Genomic DNA, 26301 nt, shown 5'->3' with positions numbered 1-26301 from the left:
CAATAGTTTAACCAGGCCCTTGTGTCTTTATGCCACCCTCGATTAAGCCTTAGGTGGTTTTGGCTAGAATTTAAAGCTAGCTTAGGAAGTCTATGATCGTCTATGTTACTGATTTTGTGCTTGTACAACAGAAACCTAAGCATATCTAGGCTCTCAATAGGGGAAAGACCTGCTTCTATAAGGAGAATAGGATAGGGTGTATTACTTTTAATTTTCAGGTTATAAGTTATAAAACGCTTCTGGATTTGCTCAATCTTTCTCCATGATTCTCTGGAGATGCTGCAACCCAAACCTCACAGCCATATAAGATAACAGGAGTGACTAAAGTTTCAAAGAGGAACTTCTTTTTATCCCACATTACAAGGTTTGCTATTTTACAATTATTTTCAAGACCAAAGTAAGCTTTCCACCCCCCATTAATCATTTTCTCAATGCTATGGTTCCAGTTGAGCTTGTGATGAATATCAATTCCTAGGTACTTGTAAGAATACACTTCCTCCAAGTTATTATTGTCATACATAAAATTAGCGTAAGTGTCCTTCTTGGATTTGATAATCATAACTTTTGTTTTGTCAGTGTTAACAGTCATACCCATGGTAGAGCAGAAATCCTTAAGAAGCCTGAGTTGCTTATTAAGATCAGATGGGCACCTTGCCAAAAGAACAATATCGTCAGCATAAAGAAGAAGGATGATGACTATCCCAGCTAAGATCGTGCCATCACATCCTGCTTCCTCTAAATAGCCTTCGAGCTTATCAATGTAAATGCCAAATAGGGTAGGGGAGAGGGGGCAACCTTGTTTAACTCCGATGTTACACTTAATATCTTTCGACCACCCTTCATTTCTCTTTAGCTTGGCAATTACATTCTCGTATAACCTTATAGCGGCAGCTCCCAACTCGAGAGGAACCTTTAGCTCTTCTAATCTATTCCAAAGGTTGTATCTAGGAACCGTATCGAAAGTCTTTCTAAAGTCCACAAAGAAACAAAATAAATTGGATTTATCATTACGACATTCCTCCGTAATGATCCTAAGCGTAACAAGGTGGTCTGTTGTTGAGTGATGCCTTCTGAAACCTGCTTGGCCTTTAGCCCGCTTACCTTCACTTTCAAGCCATATGCTTAACTTCTTTTCTAAAATACTACCATATAACTTGGCTAAGAGAGGGTTGATCATAATTGTTCGATAATTAGAGGGGTTATTTGTATCCCCACATTTAAAAATAGGGATAATGAGGCTCTCAGTCCAAGGTTTAGGGAACCCTTGCTTGACTGCTTGATTGAAAAGCTTGTGTATGTGGGGGATGAGGACAGGACCTCCAATTTTTAAGATTTCCACTTGGTAACCTTCAATGTCCTTAGCTTTCCCATTAGCGAGGCGATTAACCCCAAACTTAATGTCTTCTAAAGAGAAAACTTCTTTCGTTGTGAGAAGGGTTTCCAAATTATACATGACATTTGGAGATTTATAAAGCTTTTTAAGATAGGAATTCCAATCATGAGGAGCAATTTTATTATTATCCTTAGTCTTCCTAGTTAGAATCTACCTCCAAAATTTCTTAGGAGCTACCTTAGAGAGGTGTAAGAGATTCTCCTATCTTTGACGAATGTACTGCCTCTTTTTCCTTTTAGTTAGGGCTTTGTATATTTTTATCTTGTCCATTTTAAGAGATTCATCAACAACTTCCTTAATTGCTCTCCTTGCACTTTTCCAATCTTTGTCATAACATGGATTGGTTTTGCTATTTCTTTTATTATTTGAAACTTCAATTGAGAACTTGTTAATAGAATATGAGAGGGTTGTAGTAAAATTATGATAGAGGTCTTCTATGTTGTCTATATTAGATAAAGGAAGCAAATTAGTTTTTAATTCATTTAGAAAGAGATCATTTTTATTTTTATCAAATATTAAGTTCTTTTGGCTATAAGTATTATTTTCTATGGAAACTCTATGCATGACAAAATTGAGAGTTATAAGTAAAGGCCTATGATCAGAGTCAGGTTCGTGGTCGTTTAAGATGTCAAAATTTATTATTTCGTTGTATAATGGGAGATCAGAAATAACGTAGTCTACCACGCTGCTACCAAGTCCATGGATGCAGCGTGGTAGACTAATATATCTATATATATATATATATATATATAATAATAATAATATTAGGTTGTTAAGAGAAAATTAGGATTAATAAAAATAAATACCATACTTATGATGGTTAATTTATTTGTTTATTAAATTATTTATTAATTATTATATATATATATATATATATATATATATATATATATATATATATAAAAGGATGTTCATAAAAATATATAAATAAATAACATAATTTTAATGGTTGGTATAAACAGGTAATTTACTTGTAAATTATTTATTAAAAAAAAGAAAGAGGAATAATAATACTAATAATAATAGTAATAATAAAACATCAATAAATAAATAAATACTAATAATCTATATATATATATATATATATATATATATATATATATATATATATATTATAGTTAAGATTATATTTACTAATATCAATTAGGAAAAAAAATCAAACGGGAAGAGCGACATAGAAACAAAGAAGGCGAAGGACTGGAAAAAATCCAATAGAAAACCAAAGATCAAGGAGGAAAAGGAAGAAAGGAAGGCACCAGGGGGACGACCAAAACGCAAAAGATAAAAAAAGGGTGGGGGGAAAGGGAAGAAACACTAAGACGAAAGAGCAGGGATCCAACATCTACTGATCTTCCAGCCGTCATCTTTGTTGAGATTGTTAGGCCTTACAATCTCAATAGAGATGACGGCTGGAAGATCAGTAGATGTTGGATCCCTGCCCTTTCGTCTTAGTGTTTCTTCCCCTTGGTTTTCTATTGGATTTTTTTCGAGTCCTTCGCCTTCTTTGTTTCTATGTAGCTCTTCCCATTTGATTTTTTTCCTAATTGATATTAGTAAATATAATCTTAACTAATATATATATATATATATATATATATATAGTATTTATTTATTTATTGATGTTTTATTATTACTATTATATATATATATATATATATATATATATATTACTTTTTTCTTTTTTCTTTTTTTAATAAATAATTTACAAGTAAATTACCTTTTTATATCAACAATTAAAATTATGTTATTTATTTATATATTCTTATGAACATCCTAATATTATTATATACATATATATATATAATAATTAATAAATAATTTAATAAACAAATAAATTAACTTTTTAAACTAACCATCATAAGTATGGTATTTATTTTTATTAATCCTAATTTTCTCTTAACAACCTTATATTATTATTTTAATATATATATATATATATATATATATATATATATATATATATATATAATTTAAATAAATGAATTAATTATTTTTAAAAAACTAACCATTAATTTGTTTTATTTATTTATACCTAGTTTAACTTAGTTCCATAAATAAAATAAATAATAATAATAATAATAATTTAATAAACAAATAAATTAATTTTTATACTAACCTCGTATTTATTTTTATAATTTTATTAATCCTAACATTTTCTTATCAACCGAATATTATTATTTTAATATATATATATATATATATATATGAGTAATAATTTAAAAAAATAAATGATTTTTTTTAAAAACTAACCATTAATTTATTTTATTTATTTTTACCTAATTTAACTTGTTCCATAAATAAAATAATAAATAATAATAATAATATTAAATTAATATATGAAAATTTGACCTAGGTCCTAGAGTCAAAAATGAGCCGTTAATCTTTTGTAACGATTGGAGTGTCTGCTTAGACTATTTAACATGCTAGTATCTGTTTCTTCAACTTGTCGTGACAATGAATCACACTAGTTGGTTCGAAACACGACAAAGGTCTTTCTATATGTGATTTACGCCGAAATTCTTCTTATAACTATGATGGATCACAGAAGCCTCAATTCTACAATAGTAATATTTGATCATCCTAAAAAAACCTTTTGAAAATGAAACATAAAGAGTCGTAATTCAGTTTAATTGAATGAGAATTTTAAAACCCATCAAAACATCCTATCTAATTATTTGTTCAGAAATCTTGAATTATGCCCTCCATATCTAATTATTTGTTCAGAAATCTTGAATTATGCCCTCATGGAGGGAATAGGATAGGTTAAGAATGCAATATTTTTTTTTTCTTTTTAAATAAATTTAATTTAAAGATTTTGAATGTATATGGAGTAAATTAATTGTCTAACTGCTCTAAATTCTAAAACCATATTAATAGAGTGTTCTAAATAAGTCCGATGATTCCATCATCTTAAAATATACAAATATGGCAGTCCTCTAGTGGGTTTGAATTCTGAAATACACGGGTTCGGAAGCAAAGAAGACGCACTTTGAGAAGAGTAACGCGCTCAGATTAGAGTCAATCCAAGGTTGGGATTTAATGTTTTTTTATTTGAACATATAGGAACCACAAATGTTTTCAGGACCCACAATCGTAGGTAATAAAGTCATGGTTTGTAAGAACGCCAAAGTGCAGAACTTGCAAAGGGAATTTCGTCAAAATTAGAATAGTCGGGTTTGACTTCTAAGCACATTTCAAATCACAGTTCGCATATAAAACTAAGGGTTGGAATTTTGTGAGCCTGCATCATGAAGTGAAAGGTTAAATATTCTGACGCTGGTTGATTATTTCATGCCAGGAAATCGCACGTGCAGAGGACGGATTTGTGGTGGTGGAGTAGTCGGAAGAGGCGGCGGAGCTGAATTCTCTTGTTAGGGTATCTTGCTTCTACTCCCAGGTTAAGGCAGCATAGGAATATAGAAATTGGTGGAATATCTTCTCCCGCATGGGATTAGAGAAGCAAGCCCTAACTCCGATAGCTCTGACAGATGTCTATTTGCCAAGGATACAACCTCAGCTCTGACAGATGTCTATTGGCCAAGGATACAACCTCTGAGGTGCAGTGAGTGCAGCCTTGTATTGGTTCTGCGACACGCAATACAACTCTGACGGATACATACATTCCCACTTAAGCCTCGTTTTGTTAAGTTTTGTTTTGCTATACTATGAGTAATTTCCCTCCTATTTCTAAGTCCCCAATATAGAAAAGGTAGACCGCCCCCAATATAGGAAAGGTTGACCAAGTAAAATTACCTTAGAGAGTTTTTATGAGTACATTGAATATTTAAAAAGACGAAAAAGGACAAAGAGAAAACCATTTTAAACTAGAATTAACTACAATGTTTGACAACAATCACAAATTATTAGAAAATAAAATAATCACACTTGAAACTAAACTTCAAGGAATGAAAGGTGAAATTCAAGAAATAGAACATAGTAAACAGTAAATGGTTAAATAAAATGACACATTGAAAAGGAAGATTAAAAAATTAGAAGAACAACTACATAATAACTCAACCCTAAATAACATAGAGAATAAACTAGATATTAAACCCATAAAAGAGGAAATTAATAAACTAATTGTATTTGGCCATGAACGCTACAAAAGAGCCCTAAACCTTATAATTGCTCGTATAGAAGAAAAAACAAGGAAGACACATTAGAAATAGTTAAAGAACCGTTAAAAACAAAATCTCAAATTCAAATAACTTACTTCACGAAAGCAATAAGGGTAGGAAAGATACTTGAGCATAAACATAGACTAATCCATGTCAAGGTTAGTTGTAATGAACATAAACTGGATATACTCAAGAAATCCCCAAGCCTAAAAGGAACATGAATATTTATAAATGAATATTTCATTCCAGAAGACCAAGCTAAACTTAGGAAAGAAGCCAAAAAAGTCAAAGACGCAAGAAAGGTAGGGAAATGGAGAATCATTAGAAATAGGAAAGCTATTATTAAAGATAAAGTCTCAAGCACTAGTGATAAATAGGGACTTGCATCACTCCAAATCCTCTTCTGGAATTGTCATGGTTTTCCATGGTGTAAAGGTCCTATGTTAAGTTGGATCCCGAGTGATATTGATCTTATTCTTTTAGTTGAAACTTGGGAGCATGACGAATCTAGGGTCCCTCACCTTGACAGTTTCACTCTTTGGTCAACTTGGAATAAGAAATCCTCTCAAAGGGGTTTTGGTGGTATAGCCTACTATATAAGAAACATTGTTTCCTCTCACATCCGACTTCATAAAATTGACCCCTTTAATCAATACATTTGGATCGAGATCTCTGATTCTACCACCAATAGGATCTTTCTTGCAATTTGTTATTTTGCTCCTATCAACTCTACATCCTATAAGAAAATCAACTTGGATAAGAATTTTCCTTTCAATACCTTAGAAAAATACATCTACAACCTAAGGAATGAAGGTCATATCATTTTTCTTAGGGACTTTAATGTTAGAACTGCTACTAACTAAGTTGTTATATTAATTAACAACTCCAACCCCGACTCCTTGTGGCTCGATGAAGATAGTAACTTAGCTAATCAATTCATGAGAAACTCTGAAGACATAATCGATAACTTATTCGGCAATGAGCTCATCAAAATTTGTAGTTCCCAGGACCTAATCATCTTTAATGGTATTAACAAGTGGCCTCTCTCTGGTTAGATCACCTGTTTCCATGGGCTGGGTAGCAGTATCGTAGATTATGCGATTTCTGACACCCTTGTCCTCAACGTATTACAAAATTTGAGCTACTTAATGTTTTTGAGCCTGACTCTCACCACAGACACCTATCTCTATTCCTCAGTCTTGTTTGCATACCAACCACATGCACGATACCAATGAAAGAAAAAGACACGTATTCTTTAATAGAAGTAAGGTCGACCTTTTCTTATGGCATTTAGGCTACCTGGCTTATAATAGCAACATTGATCAAGTTTATAACCAGTTTACTACTGCCCTTTCCACTGCCATTAGCAAGTTCTCTAATGCGACATCGTATAAACAGAATAATATATAACTTCCAATCCTTGCTATGAGAAAGATTGTAAAATTACCATGAAAGCAACTAGAGATGCTCCTAATGAAATCATCAAGCTCCAAAATATAAGTATATATAAATCTCTCATTAAGAGAAAGAAGATGTCATATATTAATAAGAGACAATAATATCGGATGCGTAAGCAAGCTCGACTGTTAAGGAGAGGACCTTTAGGTGCTCGACCATAAGGGAGAGGAGAGGAAGTTCTCCACCTTTCTAAAGTCATGCCCAAAAAGTTTTGGTGGAATGTGCTTGTTCATAAAACTAAAGATAATCATTCTATCCCCTTATAAAATTGGGACAACTATCTTAAGAAGTTGTATGACTCTCTAGACACCATGGGCCCCATTGTAAACACTCCTACTAAGGAGGATGTATTTTTTATGAAAGACGTTGAGTTTGAGATTAATAAGCTCATTGATGGAAAAGATAAAGATATTGAAGGATACCAAGATGAGATCTTTAAAATGGGAAGATCTATCTTCATTCCTCATCTCCACAAGCTTCTCAATTTGGTTGTACAACATGCCTTCCCTCATCTTTGCACACAAAGCCTTATTGTGCCTATCTTTAAAAAATGGGACAAAAGTGTTTCCTTTAACTACAAGACCATTATGATTAGCCACATCCTAGCCAACCTATTTGGGCTCATTCTAGAAAAGAAGCTTATCCTTTGGCTTGAAACCATGGTAAAAGAGATAAAGGGCAAATTGGTTTTAGGAGACATCACTCGACTATCGACTATCTTGTCACTCTTAAGATCATTGCAAAGGAATTTTGCAATAGTAAATATGATATCTTTTGTTGTTTTGTGGACTTTAGAAAAGCTTTCGACAGTGTTCCTCAAGATAAGCTCTAGCAGATACTTAAAGAAATAATGGTCCCTCCTAAAATGAGGATTGTTGTGAGCCGCCTCTACGATATTGTCATTTCCAAGCTTAAGACCAATGAAAGGTGGTCTAAAGACATTAAATTCAATATCAGAGTTAGGCAAGGGCATCCCCTATCCTTTTTAGCATATACATCGATAAGCTAGAGGAGTGTATGGATACTGTAGGTTGCAAGGGCACCAAGATTGTTGGTATAATCATTACTCTTCTCCTTTATGTTGATGATATCGTTCTTCTTCCAAAAATCCATGATGAAGTCGACAAGCAGCTTAAGACTCTTCATGTATGCTGCTCCAAGATGGGTATGATGGTTAATACCGACAAGACTAAAGTCATGATCATTAAATCTAAAAAGAGCACCCATGGTAGTTTCGTTTATGATAATCATTGCTTAGAGAAGGTTTCTTCTTATAAATATTTGGGTATTGACTTTCCTCATCATCTCAACTAGAATTATAACATCGAGAAAAGAATTATTGGAGGATGAAAATCTTATTATGAGCTTGAAAGCAATTGTAAGTTTGTCGATCTTTGAATTTGGAGTAAAAAATAGCTCCTCTTCAAGACTCTCGTCACCCCTGTTTTCGTATAAGGATGTGAAGTTTGAGGTAGTAGCATGTCTAGAGAGTAATGGAGAAATATTGAGATGATTCAAAAGAAATTCATAGCGTATAACCTAAAGATCAAGGGAAGTACCCCCTATCCTATCCTCTTGATCGAATTTGGTATGTCCCCCATTGAAAGTACGACTATTTTTGGATATATTATGTATAAGAAGAAGATTTACAACATGGACCCCAAGAGGCTCCTGAAAAATTCTTCTAACTCTAGTCAAAACCCCCACCATGGCCTCAACTGCAGGTGGAATAAGGATGGCTAGCCTTGGCTCAACCATTGGGGGATTAAGGAGGAGATCATCATGGGAAGCAAGGATATTGTCAAAGATGATATCACCTCCAATTTTAAGGAAAATTTGTGGGATGATAAAGAGCTGGAGGGTAAAAGGAAGCTAAGATACTATAACGAGGTGATCACCACCACTCTCGATAACCAAAATTCTCTCTGTGTTAACTAGCACTAAGAAAAAAATGAACATCAGTAAGATAAGAACTAATTCTCATGAGCTTCAAAGTGAAATCAAAAGGTGGTCTACTCCCAAGACTCCTTGGGAAAATAAAATCTATCAGATTTGTGATACTAAGAGGGTGGAAGATGAAAAACACTTCCTTTTAGATTTCTTGACTCTTACTCACATCTGCTCTCAATTCCCTAACATCTGGGACACTTCCAATCGTTTTGACTTATTAAGCCAACCCAACTATACTGATTTTAGAGCACTTCTTTCCCTTCTCTTTGATCATTAAAACAAGATTTTGAAAAATCACAACTACATTTTTTTTTCTGGGAATTTAAAAGGCCACATTGGTCTTAATAGACATTAATCATCATCATCATTATAAATTTATATATTTTTAAATTTACATATATTCAAAATAAAAATAAAAATGTTATTTTTTTTTTGGGCTAGTAACTAATGAAAAGTTACGTAGAGAAATTTTTTATGTCACGTGAATTTATAATTTTTTTTTTGTGAACTGAGGCAAGATTCTATTACTACAAAGAAAGATTACATACACAGTCAGGTCGCCACCCGCCCAGAAGGGAAACCGGGTGGCCATCGAAAGTATTTAATAGCCATCCAAAAAAAGTAGATGTTCAGTCTATCTAACCATGCTAAAAACCCCTCTATTCTTACTATAAACAGACTTTTCGTAACTGGAAACAAGACCATCTAATAGATCAAAAATACAAAAAGAAACATAGAAAAACCTCCTATCAGCATCTGCATATTCTACTGCTTCATTGCATCAGGTTTGGCCTCATTTTCTGCCTTAACCTCTATTCCACTTGCTTTAAACATCTGTACCAGCTTGTCCATCTTCCTATCCTGCATGAGAAGAGTCACTTGGATATTCTTCAGCTCTCTTTTAATAGTGGGCATTCCTTGAGCCAGCTCCACCATTTCTATGGCCACTTGTTCCATGGCCTTGGCTAGTAATCTCTTCATACCCCAATAGACATGTAATGACTGCTTGTATAAGGACATTCTCCCTCTTGTGTGTCCCGGGTCAGGGAGAAAACTCTCCCAGTCTTCCATTTCATGCTCAGAGAGTTCCTGCATTGCTTCTTCTTCTAAGTGGTCTATAATTCTCCGAATGTTAGGATTGGTTTCATTGATATAAGCTTCCTCTACCTCCTGCAATTTCTTCCTCATATCCTTTTTTCCTCTCTTCCTGCCTCTGACCCCACTGACTGAACCTTCCTCATACGCAGCTCTGCTAGCTCGGTTCCCTCCACTTACTGCAGGCCTTCCTCTGCCCCTCAGGTTACCTCATCCCCTCCGACCTCGACTCTTTCCACGCCTGCTACCCTCGTCCTCTTCATCGTCTTTCGAATCCTCCTCCGTATCTCCCCTAGCTCCCAATGGAGCGGTGCTCTGCTTCCATTTACCAACCTTTCCTCCCGAGGTCGGCCGCTGTTCCTCCTCTACGAGATAATCACGTATATCGAATTCTTTATCTTCCGAATCCTCCGGTATTTCCAGGTAAATCCGATGCAACGGTTCCTCAGCCACATTCTTCCCTTTCGCATCCATACTCATCCCCTGGCTTCGCGTTCGCCTACCTTCACCTCTGCCTGGGTTCACTGCCATAATGTTTATCAGCAATTTCATAAAACTTCTATTATACGCTCCCAAGTCCGTCGGACTGTACTCAAACAGGAAATCCGAAACTCCCCCCCTCACTTGGCTATTGTACACTCTCAAATTTATCCTTGTCGCCGTTCGTCTACAGGCATGCAACAATATAACCCTTCTCCATCTACAGGCATGCAGCAATATAACCCTGCTCCATCTACAGGCATGCATCAATATAACCCTGCTCGGCCACCTTTCCTCCTTGCTACTTGGTTGCTGCCCAGCCTTCTCATTATTACACGTCTCAGGTCTTGGATCATGATGTGATACGATCCCTGTCCTTCTGACGCCTCCGCCCCACCCCCTCGGTACCTAACCCCCATTCCTTCTTGGGATGATCATTTCTCCCAAGGGCCGAGTATACTCACCCTTCCTAATTTTAATTTGAACGCCTCGCTCCTTCATACACCCGGTGCAAACATTAATGATCCTGTCTTTTCCCCTCCTATTCATTATGAGGAGGCAGCTAATCGGTCCTGTCATGCGCGATCGCTTCATCATTATCTTGCCTTAATATGGATTTTAACTCATTCCACCGTGGATCCTCCTGAAATAATGACCATCTACCGTCCATTTCCCTATTCGGCTCTCCACATGCCCAATTGGCTAAGAAATCGGCTGCCCTATTACCTCGCCTCAACACATGATTGATCGTAATATAGTCAGTCGTCCGCATCAAACCTTATATGTCCTGTATGATTGCGGCTGTCCGCCAGCTCTTCGCCACATGGTCCCAGCTTTTGCCACCCCTCAATTTCCTTAGCATTTCGATCGTGAGTTGGGAATCGCCTTCAATTTCAAGGTTCCGATATCCATTTCGTGCTGCAATTCAAAGTCCATTATAAACCCCCCATAACTCTGCTTCATTATTTGACATTTCCCCTCCCCATTCAGCATATGACCACCTTGAAAACCCTCTACTATCTCTAAAAATACCTCCCCATCCTGCTTGCCCAGGGTTGCCCTTTGATGCGCCATCAAAGGTCAATTTAATTCGGCTCTCTCCTGGGAATCTAAAATGATTTGGGCTCTACATGCGATACCTATTACTCCTGTCAGTATTTGGATATAACATTGTAAAGTCAATATTCAATTTGGAGAGTATTCGTTGTTCTTCCGAGTTTAATTTCCAATCATCTTCACTCCAAACTTCAGATAAGACCGTTTCTTTAATCGATCGACAGACTTCATCCCAAATTCTTGATTCGTGACAGCTTCTGTCTCGGAAGAGTCTACGATTTCGTTCTTTCCACACCTCCCATATTACAAAACCAACCGCTAAATTCCATATCCTCCTGACAAGTTTACTTTGAAAATTCCCCTTTCTCCATTGTAAAATGGTACTCCTAAGACTGTCGGGATCCCTGTTTGACTGACCAAAGAGTACCCGAAGTTCTTCCCACAGACTCTGAGTATACATACATCTATTCAATAGGTGTTCCTAGCTCTCTATCTCTTTGCTACACAGGTAACACCTTGATGGACCGATCATTCCTCGTTTCTGCAAATTGTCCCAAGTCAAAATCCTTCCTCTGCACACCAACCATGAAAAAAGTGTTACTTTTGGCCACCATTTACCTTCCCAAATCTTTTTCCAATCCATTGGTTCGCCCTCCCTTTCCTCTTTCGTAACCCAGTAATAAGCTTCTTTAACTGTGAACATACCTTGCATTGCTTTACCCCATCGAAGGATATCGTTACCTTCCCGGATCTTAATTTTCCTCGAATCTATTTCTCTAATATACACTTGCTCAGTCTCCAGACTTATACGCTCATCCCATTCTTGCGGTCTTTTCCATATCCTCCAAATATCGTTCAATTCTGCTCGTCTCCAATAATCCCTAACGTATTCCATTCCTGCTCGTTGCGCTGTTGCTTGAAGCTCATGTAAAGGTTGATTTCTCTCCAGCTTCTCACGTTGTTGCCATCCGTCCTCCCAAAACCTCGCTGAACTTCCGTCGCGGATTTCCCAGAAAGCGAAGTCCCGAACCAAATCTTTGTTATTTCTTGCTAACTCCCATATTTGTGACCCTCGTGGAGTTTCTGCTACCCGTAGGCGCCCTGCAATTGTTCGTGGCATATCATATTTTTGATTCCATATTCTCTTCCACACATCTGCACCCCCCTGCACCCATCTCCACCATAATTTCGCCCCTAAAACCTTATTTACTATCTCCAAATCTCTTACGCCAAGGCCACCTTCCTCTTTCCGCCTGATTACATGTTGCCATGAAACCAGAGTCCACTTTTTCTGCTGCTTTGGTCCCCCCCAGAGAAATTTACCCAATATTTCTCTCAATTTAGAAAAAACGCCTTTGGGGGCAGCCATAATTGACAGAGGGTATATAGGAATAGATAATAATACCGATTTTAAAAGAACAACTCGGCTTGCTATATTCAGCATTCTAAACGACCAGCTATCTAATCTTTTTCGGATCTTGTCCAATAAGCTTTGCCAATTCTTTATGCGAGTTGAGTTTATATCTAGCTGAATGCCCAAGTATTTTGTGGGTAACTCTCCCTGTCTAAAGCCTAGAACTCTAGTTAAATGGGCCTTGACAGCTTCAGGTGAGTTAAAAATAAAAGTACAAGATTTATCGTTATTAACCGCCATACCTGAAGCGTTCATAAAAACTTCTAAGACATGTTTGAAACTTCTTACCTCTCTAAGCGACGCTTCTCCAAACAACATCAAATCATCAACGAACTGTTGATGTGTGATGATTAGATTATCTCCCCACAATCGAATGCCTTTGATCCTTCGTTCCCTGACCTCTTTCTTAAGTTTTCTGCTTAATCCTTCCATAGCCAGTATGAACAGAAACGGAGAGATTGGATCCCCCTGCCTGATGCCCCTGGTGGCATTAAACGTGTCTGTAGGTATCCCATTAACCAAAATTGAGAAGTTCGGAGTGGAGACCATACTAATTATCCAAGCAATCCACCTGTTCTCAAAACCAAAAGCTTCTAAGACCGCCCTTAGATAATCCCAATTCAATCGATCATAAGCCTTAGACAAATCCAGCTTCATAAGCATCCCTTTCTTTTTTCTCTGTTTTAAAGAATGTATTACCTCCTGAGATACCACTATACCATCCAAAATTTGCCTTCCTTCCACAAACCCAGTCTGTTCAGGCGCAATTAAATTGGGGAGGAGAGGTTTCAACCGTTTCGCAATCAATGTAGATATAATCTTATAAATAACATTACACAGGGCTATGGGTCTAAAACCCTGTGGTTCTTCTGATGTATTACTCTTAGGGATCAATGTGAAAAAGGTTGAGTTAATACCTGGCCAGATTCGCTGCCTGATTCTTGATTCCTCCACCGCCTCCAATATTTCTTTACCTAGAAAATGCCAGCTTGCCTGGAAGAATTCGATTGTGTATCCATCCGGCCCTGGAGCCTTATTTTTAGCCATGTTCATCACTACTTCTTCTACCTCTTCCATGGTTACTGCCCGCATTAATGCCTTGTTTTGGTCCTCTGTAACTATTCTTGGTATCTCCCTGCAGATATTAGTAATTGCCTCCCTTCTATCCCTCTGATTTTCCGTGAGCACCCCCTTAAAGTAATCCACTAGAGTCTTTTCAATATCTACCTGTTCTAACACTCTTTCTCCCTCTGCATTCTTAATTGAAAAAATTCTATTCCTCTGCCTATGTTGAATCATAGCTTGATGAAAGAATTTTGTATTTCTTTCGCCTTCCCTTAACCATCGTACCCTTGATTTTTGTCTCCACAAAATCTCCTCTTGTTTTCGTCGTTCCTCTAGCTGACTGATAATACGCCCTTCCTCCCTACTCTTGGCTTCATCCCTGCCTTCCAATATTATTTTTTGCTGGATGTCCTCCATTTCTCCTTCCAACCTCTGCTTGGCCTCCATAATATTCCCAAATTCTTTCCGGTTCCATTCTTTGATTCTTTGTTTTAGTTCCTTAAGCTTCAATTGAATAGTATGCATTCTCCCTTTGCCCCTACTAGTGCATTGATTCCACCAGTCTTCCAATTTCTTTATAAATTGTGGATCCCTAAGCCAAAAGGATTCAAAGCGAAAAGGTTTCTTCCCTTTGGCCGGCTTGATATCAACCTCCAACCGAATGGGCCAATGATCAGATCCAAGGCTAGGAAGAATTTTAGCTTCAATGAACACATCCCTGTTCAAAATTTGCTCCGATAATAAAAATCTATCCAGTCGAGAGGCAATTTGACTCTGTCCTCCTCGACGGTTGTTCCAAGTATGTACACCATTTATTGTATGTATATCTACTAATCTCAGATCCCTGATCATATCATTGAACTCCTCCATATTCGAATCTTCTCTCCTTACCCCCCCTCTCTTCTCTCCTAGATGCCTGATCAGATTGAAATCCCCCCCTATCATCCACGGGATGTTCGGGATAAGATTTCTCATAGTATGGAGGTTCTTCAAGAAATCCTTCCTGTCGCTATGATTATGAGGCCCATATACCCCAGTGAACAAAATTCTTTCCCCCATCCCTACTAATCTAAACAGACCTGAAAGTATTCTAGGTAAAGTAAACCAATGCTCAAAAATTACCTCCTCTGGGTTCCACAAAATTGCCAATCCCCCTGCTGTCGCTATTGCATCTAAGGCCATAACCTCATATCCTAATTTCATTTTCCTTACAATTTCTACCATCTGTTGACTTTCCATTTTCGTTTCCTGAATTACCATAATACTTGGCTTGTCTTTCTTCACTCTTTCCTTCAAATATCTCTGTTTCCCCTGACTGTTAAGTCCCCGGATATTCCAGCTTAGAACAATCATTTAAAACTTTCTAGGAGTTTGTAGAAATACCTCTGACAGAGGTATCACCCTTCCTGAGTTTACAAGAGTCTCTCCCACTGCTTGGATTGATTCATTCAACGTTCGTCTTCCTTTTTTCCTTCCGCTCTTACCTTGACTATCTCCTTCTAGAATTTGGGAATCCTGATTGTCTTGATCAGACCTATGTTCTAAACAACCAGCCTTCTTCTCCTTATATCGTTGAAAGGTTTCCTTATACAATTGTTTCTCTTTTTCTGGGATGAACCGTTCGTCCAATTTTTTCCAATCAATAAGTAACTTCTTCATTATTTTTTCTTCCTCTGTTCCCACTTCTTTTACAATTTCCTTCCCCTTCTTTGATTGATCTGTAAGAATATCATCTCGTACTCCCTCCTCCCCTTCCGGCTCTCTGCTTGGGCTTCTACTTTTCCTCTTTCCATCCTTAATAATTTCCATTGGCGCTACCACGTTGATCTCCTGTTCCTGTGCAATTGGGTTTGTTTCATTACTCTCCTTATCCTGTTTTCCGCCTTCTTCCTGCGTTTGAAGAATATTGAACTGATTTTTACTCTCAAGTATTGAGTTCCTTTCCTGGGATTGCATTTTAGGATTCCCAAGATTGGGTCTCCTTCTCCTCTGTACCTCTTGGAACTCATGTTCTTCTCCTACTATCCCATCTCGTGGTCGAATGCCATCCGTCGTGTCCTTTGCCACTGCCTCTTCTTTAACTTGTGGGCAATCCCTTGCTAGGTGACCATAAACATGACAGCGTCTACAGCGAAACGGTATATGTTCGTAATCAATAGGTTGTTGCCAAATTTCATCCTGATACTCAAGCTCAATAGATTCTGGTAAAGGGGCTGAGATATTCATATATACACAAATCCTTGCGTACGACGTATATTTGCCCCTTTTCGTGGATTCAGCCACCTTCACAAATGTGCCAATTGAATTACCAATTCCTTCCAATATTTCAGGATCCCAAAATTCATCAGGTAACCCAAATAAGCGAACCCATATCGGTGCTGCCTTGATTTTCTCTTCATCAGGGTTGTATCGATCTTCCCAATACCGTGTAAACAGTCCCGCATTATTCATAAAGTGTGGTCCCTCCTCAAAAACCTTTTCCTTGTCCTGTAAATTTGCAAAAATGACTGTAAAAAACCCCTTAGCACCCAATTTGAGATCAATATGGCCTCTTGGTTTCCATCTCTGTTGGATCCATCTCATGAGATCCCTTTCAGAAGGCCAATACCCGATAAATTTACAAATTAACGCGTGATCTCTCATATAACACCGATAATTTTCCAGCTTGTTATTCGGAATTACATACCTGGGCTTTTTCTGTGCCCGTGGAAGGCATTTGTTTACCAGGCGTGCTTGCCACTGGTTGCCCATTACTGGGATTTCCTCAGATAATTCCGTCACCCTCCCATTCCCGCTACTGTTACCGGGATTACCAGCTATTACATCCCTAAAGGAGGGGATTTCACCCCTCCCCTGTCTTGCGTCCATTACTTGACTCAGACCGTCAAAACCTGCCTATCCACGAGCTGTCTATTCGCACAACTATAAATTACCTATTATGTTGTTACCAAAACAAAATACCACCAATTCTCAGCTTCGTTCCACTCTCCCAGAACGCCGTTCCTGAAATGTTGCACGAATTTACCCTTGTGCTATATTACCCTGTAACCCTTCGACTCACATCAATAGAAAATACCCGCTAGATATTTTAGGTATCCATTTGTCACGTGAATTTATAATTGTGGTTAATTTCATAATAAGTAAAAGTGTGAATTTATCATTTTATTAATTATTATTCAAATATTTTTAATTCATGTATTTATTTTTTAAATGAAAATTATTTACGTTGATATTTATAGATAAAATCAAGTGATAACTGCCCTCATTAATCATTTAAATAAAATTGATTAGCTTTAAAATACAAAATTCATTAAAAAAAATGTATACCTGAATCGCCTCATTTACCCTACTCCAAATTAGTCTAAGTTTAGTTCCAAACTTTGGTTCGAACAAAGAAGAATGACGCACATGATAATGCGCTTTGAATTTAAATATAAATGAATAAATGGATAAACATTTATATTTGTTATTTATAAAAATAATATATTAATAATTGATATTATTATTAAAACATCAAATATTTTGGATATAAATCATCTATGCATAGATATAATGGTTTTGTTATAATATATGGATAGATATAATGGTTTTGTTGTAATATAGTGATACTAAAATTTTAATAAAAATATTTAATAAAGGAAATATATATTTAAATAAATATAAATGTAAAATTGATTTTAAGGTGTATAAAATTATGAAATATGAAAAACTTAATCGATTGATATAATATAATAGTTTTGTGTTTATATATATATTAATTATATTTTTTTTATTAGGTTTCCAGCTAACATGCTATTTTAAAAAATAAAGTATTTGTTAATATACTATAAGCATATTTATAATAATGTTCAATTAAAAAAAAAATTATATAATTCGTGAATGTTGATTTGTAAAGTTATAAAAGAAAAATTTATTAAAAATATTTTGTATGGATAATTATGTTAATTTGATTAATTTTATATAATTGTGTATTATTGATTAATATTATGTAATTGTGTATTATATTAAATAATTTGTAATTCATATTTATATGAATGTGATAACCATTTAGGTATATGTTTAAATAATGTAAATGTGTTTTGAGTAAGTGTTATCAAAATTATTATATAATTGAATTGCAATATTTTTTAGGAGGAAATATAAATTGACAAATTTTATCATATAAATATGAATACATTATTAAAATTCTTCCACCAAGTTTTAATCTGAAATTTTTCTATGAATATGAATACAATTCTTCTTTCTAAAACAATTTCATAGAATAATTAATTTCATTTTCATATTTATGGATCATCTCATAGAATAATTAATTTCATTTTCATATTTATGGATCATCTCCATATTATTTGAGTATTAGTTTAAATTTTCATAATATACCTTATATATATTATGCTAACAATTTTTATATAACATAATTTTTAATTTCAATGATAGAAACACAAGTTATATTATAAATAAATAAATAATAACAATAAAACAAACATTTATATAATATTGCTATAAATAAACTTAAAACTTGAGAAATTTCACTTTACAATATTGAATGGATTAAATATAAAGGTATCTAATGTTCTCTACTCACTTTAAATTTATGAAAGAGTAATATATTTTGCCTGGTTACTAAAAATATCATTGTCAAAACTTAAAAAAATATATAATTTAACAATATCTTAATATTTGTACCTGAATAAAATTCATGTCAAATATCTTTATTTAAATATTATAAATGAAAAAAAAATATAAAAATTAAAAGTTAAAAATTACTACATAAAATTTGATTAATTGATCCAATGTACACTTCACCTCCATAAAATTTGTTAAAAGTGGTATGACTTCTTTCATTACTAAACGACTTTGTGAAAACTAACCAAAACTAAAAAAAATATTTAACTTAACAAAATTCTATTCCTTGGTTTTCGAACATTGATAAAGAAATTTTATTTAATTAGGATATTTATATGAAATATTATAACGGAAAAATAATATTCACAATTTCAGATTATATATCACTTATTATAATATTTAGTTTTATGTATTGAATTAAGATTAAATGTTAGTGGAAAAAGCATAATATTACAATATTATAAATTTAATAACAATGATGCAATGCGTTTACTTTTTTCTAAATATTATTTAAGTAAATTTAGAGAATTTTGATAAAAGTGGAAATCAAATCAGTTAACCATCCATTTTTTTCAAATAAGTTAAGAATGGCTCCCTCCTTTCCTTAGATGTTTCCATATTTTTGTATACATTTTTTCTAATAAATTTTATTTTAAATTTGATTAAATTTTTTTCTTTAGAATTTTCAGTTTGAGTTTAATATTTTTGCAGAAAGAACAACACCTTTATAAACCACCAATAACTTATTTAAGAAAAAAAAAATATTTACAAAATAATAGTATTACATATTAAAAGTTTTGAGATTATAGTGTCTTCAACGTGTTTTTAATTCTGGCATATGGTCATCAACCTATGTTTAATGACCATTTTATTGCGTTCTTAATTTTAAGATGTATTTATTTTTGTACAAGCTCGAGTTTAGTAAATGTTAATTTTGTTTTGTTGTTAAATTTTTCATTTAGTTTAGGTAATAGAAATTATTTTATTGAATTAGTTAATTGAAAATAAATTTATATTACAGTTGACCATTTGACCATTTTAGATTTTAGAGGAAATTTAATGGATTGATTTATATGGATTTTTGGAAAAATCTTAAACAGTGTTTTAGATATATCTACTTTGGCTTGGACTTTGCATAGTTACGCCGGAAAATATATTCTTGTCTCTAATTGGGACAAGTTAATGTCAATTCAAGGATTAAACGGGAAAGACAATATAACGAGTTATTAAATTTGACTGAGTTATTAAATTTGATTATTGATTAAGAAGATAATTTGTTTTTCAATTTAGTTTTAAATTTTATTTTATTTTTTTCATCTCAAAATATAAGTGAACTATGAGGTGGATTATTGGTTCAAATTAGTGACTAACTTTGAAAGCTGGTATTTCATTATAAAAGGGGTCATGAGCTCATTATCAATTATTAACTATGGGTTTAATGTATTGTTAATTTCTAAAACTCAAAGGGCATGCCATTCGAAGGCATAGTTGGCAACCTCAAGACAACATGGATGGGACATGGTTTATCCATACCCTTCATTCACTCCAAGTGGTCACATGTGTGGTTAACCTATACATTGGAGGTGTATTTCTTAAGTTATTTATGATTATAGTAGTCTACTCTTGCATCTTTACTTATTTGCAATACACAGAGGGTTGGGTCTAGTGGTGTATCCTAGTAGCAACTACATTGGTCGTTAGGTAGGTTGTTGTCTCCATCACGCATCCTTGTTATCTCTAGATTAGGTAAGGCTCATTAAGAGGTTTCTAAAAACTTAATTTCTGTTATATTTTTTGTTGGTTTGACTCCCTTTCATGGATTTAAGTGGAATAAATGAATTTGTTTCATCTTGTATATTCTGGACTATTAGTTTGGTCTTTGGAGAAAGGAAAATAACTTTAAAACTTAGTATTATTTGGTTTTAATGTGCAACTAGTTACTCGACCATATTTTCTTTTCCATGGGTCATATTCATCAAACAAGGTTGATAAGGACAAGGTATATGTTAAGGAATTCCATTGGATATTAAGAAGCGAAAAACAGACAATTATTGTGAATAAAAAAGCTCTCTTGGCCATTATAACTAAGTTGAAAGAGCTGGAACAATCAAATGTAGCTCATAACACAGATGTGACGAGCCTCTTACACTTGTAAAAATAAAGAAATGGTTCCTTAAAAGTGGAATGTAATTGCCTCTTATCCTTGTTTCTAACATAATAATTATATACTATCTCTCGGTTGTGATAACATGCTCTCCACGGAATCTTAATAGACTAAACAAGATGAGGAAGAAATTGTTAAACAACTTAAAGAGCGAATGAAGATTGAGGAATCAAATCCTCCTCTTTATGAAAATTTAGGAATTTAGAATTATATAAATCAATAAAATGTTAGATGTATTTCCAAATTTTCTATTTTAATTTTTTTTTAAAAACTACTTATAATTATAATAAAAAATGTAAAATGATATTATTCATAGCATTAATAAACAAAAACTATTATAAATTATATTTCAGATTTACTATAATCATAATCTTCTTCTTTGTATAAAACTTTTATATAAATATAAATACTTATTTTAGACAAAGAACAAAATATTTTTGATACCCACTATTAAAAAAAATGTGTCAAACAACCATGTAATGCATCAAATGCAAGGTTATCATATTTCTTGGGTAAGTTATTCATCCTTCATTGATTTAGGATATGGAATGAAACTTCATTCCTTCTCCTCTTTAGATTTTTAGGAGCATCTTTCACCTTTTTTTTTTATGGTATTTAGTGTAAAGTGGGTGGAGTGGCATAAACGTAATATATTTGATATTTGTATGGTATTTAATGTAAAGTAAGCGGAGTAGTATATATGTTGTATATTTGTTTCTTATTAAAATTGATACTTATAAGAAGAGCTTCGGCGTAAATTATATATAGAAAGACCTTTGTCGACGCGTTTCAAACCAGTAAGTGTGGTTCATCGTCAGGACAAGTTGAAGAAATAGATCTAGCTTTGCATGTTAAATAGTCTGAGCAGGGCCTCCAACGGCTATCTAGATCAACGACTAGCTTTGACTTAGGGACATTCAAAAAGTCAAATTGATCATTAAAAGGAAGATGACCATACCTATATATAAATATATAATTATATAATTATATAAATGAAATAATTTTAGAAGGTGTTTACGTTATTAATTAGTTAAAAATGTATACTATGTGTAAGATTGTTTATATAGTTTAAAAATAATAATAATATATATTAATTGAGTTAAATATTAAGGTTAACTTAAAGAAATGTTTTATTTTTTATTTTAATTTTTTTCTAAATTTACCTTCACTTTACCATGGAGATTCTTAATTTTTAAATGGGTTTTGTTACAATACCATGGGACAATACCATAGCTTATCAATAGCACATGCTTAAAAAACCATAACTCACTTCATATGACATATGGCATTTTTTTTGTAATTAATAAATTCACTTAAAAAAAGACATAACTACTTTTGAGATAAATCTCAACATTTGATTTGTGTATACTACAAAGAATATCCTAGAATATTTTATCAAGGTTAAATTCCTACCATCCACCTAATTATGCCAATAGTCATGCTTATTTTAAAGTAGGGCCTCTAAAATTTTAATTTAATTATCAACCATTATTAGGTAGATGGTAGGGATATAACTAGCAATTGCACCAGATGTTGCAAAGGAACAACGTAAGGCAATAGCATGTGGAGAAAAAGCATAGATGGAGACTAGCATGTGGAGAAAGAGCATAGATGGAGACATGCTTGATATGTGACAATTTGAGTGAGAGAAATAGCATGGTGTTAAAAGTAAAGTGAACTCCTCCTTATCTATCCTATTGATTTGAGTTGCAATATGCCAATTGAGGAAATGCTTAGCAATTTCAACATTGTACTTGCAACTTTAGTTTTGTTTTATACCCTTCTAGGGAACTAGCTAGCCTGGTAATTTGGAAATGGATGGTTGGTGAATGTAGGTATGGATCCTTGATTGAATGTGATGTTTCTCTGGTGTTGATGTTTTTTTAAGATACAATGAATCCCTAACTTTCACAACGAGATCCACGGAAGAGTTTGCAAATTCCACGCACTTTTTAGCATTAATAATATAAATTCAACCAAACTAGCATATTTCAAAACTCGGAGAAATTTTGGACGATTTTGGAAAAATAGATACCCCTATGATCTAGCACATAAGCCAAATACAACCCGTGTTGTGTACCACAACCCCTTACCTCTAAGCGAAAATAGCCCATGTTATACATGATAACTCCATTACCAATATGTTTAGACCGATAAAGACAATATAAGCAATCTCTCCCACTCAAGGGGATAAACAAGGAAAGACATTGTAGATGGCATTGAAGTATAAAAAATAAATACAAAAAAAAAATTACTTTGGAAGAAAGAATTGAAATTCTGCAAAATCTTTACTTTCATAAACAACCTTAAACCCCAAGTAAGAGGTGAAGACATGGGTTGTATAGCACTAATGCAAAATGAAATTAAAAACCGGGTGGGAAAATTTTCAATCGTAAAGAATGTTTATACTCATAAACAACAGAAACCCCAAACACAAAAGCATGTCTTTCCTTGATTCTCTTTTAATGAAATATTCAAACTTCACGTGTCTCCAATTCAATGAAATATTCAAACTTCACATGTCTCCAATTCAACCCATGCTAGATACAAAGCAAAAACAACAAGACTAAGTTTCAAGATCTGAAAGTTGTTAAGAAAATGCTAATCTTTTAAGAAATTCCCAGCATTTACTCTACACACACCCTCCAAACAAAACATAAAAAAAATTTCAAGACGGAATAAAGGCCCTTGTTCTATACATTCAATTGCATAAAGACAATACAAACAATCTCTCCCACTCAAGAGGATAAACACTGAAAGGCACTCTAGATGGCATTGAAGTATAAAATAAAATACAAACAAAAGATTACTTTGGAAGAAAGAATTGAAATCCTACAAAATCTTTACTTTCATAAACAACCTTAAACCCAAGCAAGAGGTGAATGCATGGATTGTTTAGCACCAATGAAAAATGCAATTGAAAAGTGGGTAAGAAAAATTTCAATCGTACAAAATGTTTATTCTTGCAAACAATATAAACCCCAACCTAAAACCATGCCTTGATTCTCTTTTAATGAAATCAGTTCTAAGACTTCAAAGTTTTTAAGAAAACATTAACCTTTTAAAAAATTCCGAGAATATATTCCTCACACACCATCAAAAAGATAAGAAGAGATATTTCAGGACAAGATAAAAGACCTTGTAATGTACATATTGTTTGAAAGCTTCCCTAGGATGACAGTCTTAGGGGAAAACTTATAAAGGGAAATTAGAAAATGGCATAATACAAAATTTTATGCACTTATTTCCCACCAAAAAATTAGCAAATGACTTTGAACTCGCAAAGTTGGGGCCCAAAAATAACTCCATGATTATACCCAACCACAATATCATTTTGGGTTGTAAATACGGCCTCTCCAAATAAACTAACTCGATAAAATACTGGTTTATAGGCCAACTACTGGAACTTCCAAACCGTAATTTCTGTTAAAAAAACATGTGCATTGTGGTTCCTTCACGAATATCTTTGTGGGGTTTTAGACAGAGATAGTCATTGTTGATGGCGCGACCTCTGTGATATTTAGAGTTGATAACTCTCTTGCGGTGATTTCTGCGATTAGATTTGCTCCCCACAGCTTGCGAGGATTCGTTTGGCGTTCTTTTGTGGCTTCGCGGCTCCGCTTCGTGGTCGTGGCTCCGCCCAGTAGCCCGCGTGGAAGTAAAGCAATTGTGGCTCACTCGTTACGCCTATTTCAGTCGATGCATTCTGATGGGCGATAGCTCTGGGGCGAACCTCATTCACGAGGCGGATCTCAGCACTCAGGCAAAGCCACCTGATTTACTGCACCATGTCTGCGTGCAAGGAGGTATTTCCATACACCGTGGTTACGTGAGATCTGGAGAAGCCAATCCGAAAAGGAGAAACCATCTGAATCTGCGCTTTTGACTCTGGACATGGTCGATAATTTCTTGATACTATCTGTGCCCGAGGGGATCACTACCAGAAATCACTCCATCACCAACCATATCCTCCCAATGCTACATACTCCAACTTGAAAAGGCATATACTCCAACTTGAAAAGGAATAAAAATCTCAGCATCTACAGAACCTGAGGTAAGTTTTTGGTTGCTTTTCAAATATAATTTGATTACATATTTGATTTTTTTTAATATATTTTATTACACATTTCAAAACATTCCCAAGTTTTGATGAATATTAACCAAATCAATTATTTGACTTCGACTCGCATCATAAAACTTCCAAAATAGCAAACCCAAATAGTCGCAATTTGTCTGGTACTTTGTATTTTCCATCAATTTTTTTATGAAAGAAAGGGAAGGTACCGCTCTCTGGAGAAATTCAAGGCTTCATTATGTTACACAAAATCATAACTTTGTTCCAAATGGGGTAGCTCTGTGTTCTGAAATGGGGAATGGTAAGAGCACGGATAGGATTTGTATATGGAATCTGTATATGGAAGTAGGGCAATTTGCCGTCATGTGGTGATTTTTTTGTCAAATACAATTCAAAATTTTACAAAACTTTCAATATCCTTACTTGATATTAGAAAACAGGCTTAGAAGATTTGAAATTTGATGGTAATTGACTTTGTCTTGAAATCCCATCCCTCAAAATAACTGATGTTATTTGATCATGATCATAAATTTTAAGCAAAAAGTCTATAAATACTTAAAGCTGTGTTGTTATTTTATTTCCCAAATTAGTAAGATGTAAAATTTGATGGTAATTGACTCTGTCTTGAAATTCCATCCCTGAAAATAACTGATGTTATTTGATCATGATCATAAATTTTAAGCAAAAAGTTTATAAATTCTTAAAGCTGTGTTGTTATTTTATTTCCCAAATTAATAAACTTTATATAATTTATTTTTTACCGTGTCCAAAACATGTGTTTGGAAAATAATTTAGCTGTGTTGTTATTTTGTTGAACACAGATTGTCATTGATATCAATATGGTAATATTAGAGGAGCAAACGGAGCCAAGAGGAGCTGACCAAGCAAGAGGAGCAAACATAGGAGCCATATATATATATATATATATATATATATATATATATATATAGATATGCCAAAGAAGAGAAGCTATCGGAGCCAAAGCTCATATATATATATATATATGCATGCATTTAAACACTATTGGGAGTGGCCTTAACACTATCGACCGGCAAGCTATGCATCCCCAACAATACACTATCAGAGGCCAAAACTCACATATATATGTCATTACACTATTGCGAGCAGAGACCATACTTGAAAATATATGCACGGGAGATTTGGGATCCTATCGGGTCCGGCACATCGCATCAGGACTTCGGAAGTGGGCATTACAGTGTGTCAAGCAGCCCCTTTGCGATCACCAATAACGATTATAGCATTAGGAAATCGGAGCGGAGGTAATACAATGTAGGGCCCTGACCATATGCGACTTGCGATCACCGATAGCGATATCACATCGGACCTGACCCTGTGCGACTTGCGATCGCTGATAGCGATATCGCATCGGAGCTCCGCCAAGGGCAAACC

Source organism: Pinus tabuliformis, chromosome 8 (assembly GCF_031772625.1).
Source record: "Pinus tabuliformis cultivar Carrire ecotype Pingquan chromosome 8, CPIR1, whole genome shotgun sequence".
In the NCBI taxonomy this organism is placed as follows: Eukaryota; Viridiplantae; Streptophyta; class Pinopsida; order Pinales; family Pinaceae; genus Pinus; species Pinus tabuliformis.
The sequence above is the reverse complement of the archived record's forward strand: the minus strand, read 5'-3'. Positions refer to the sequence as shown.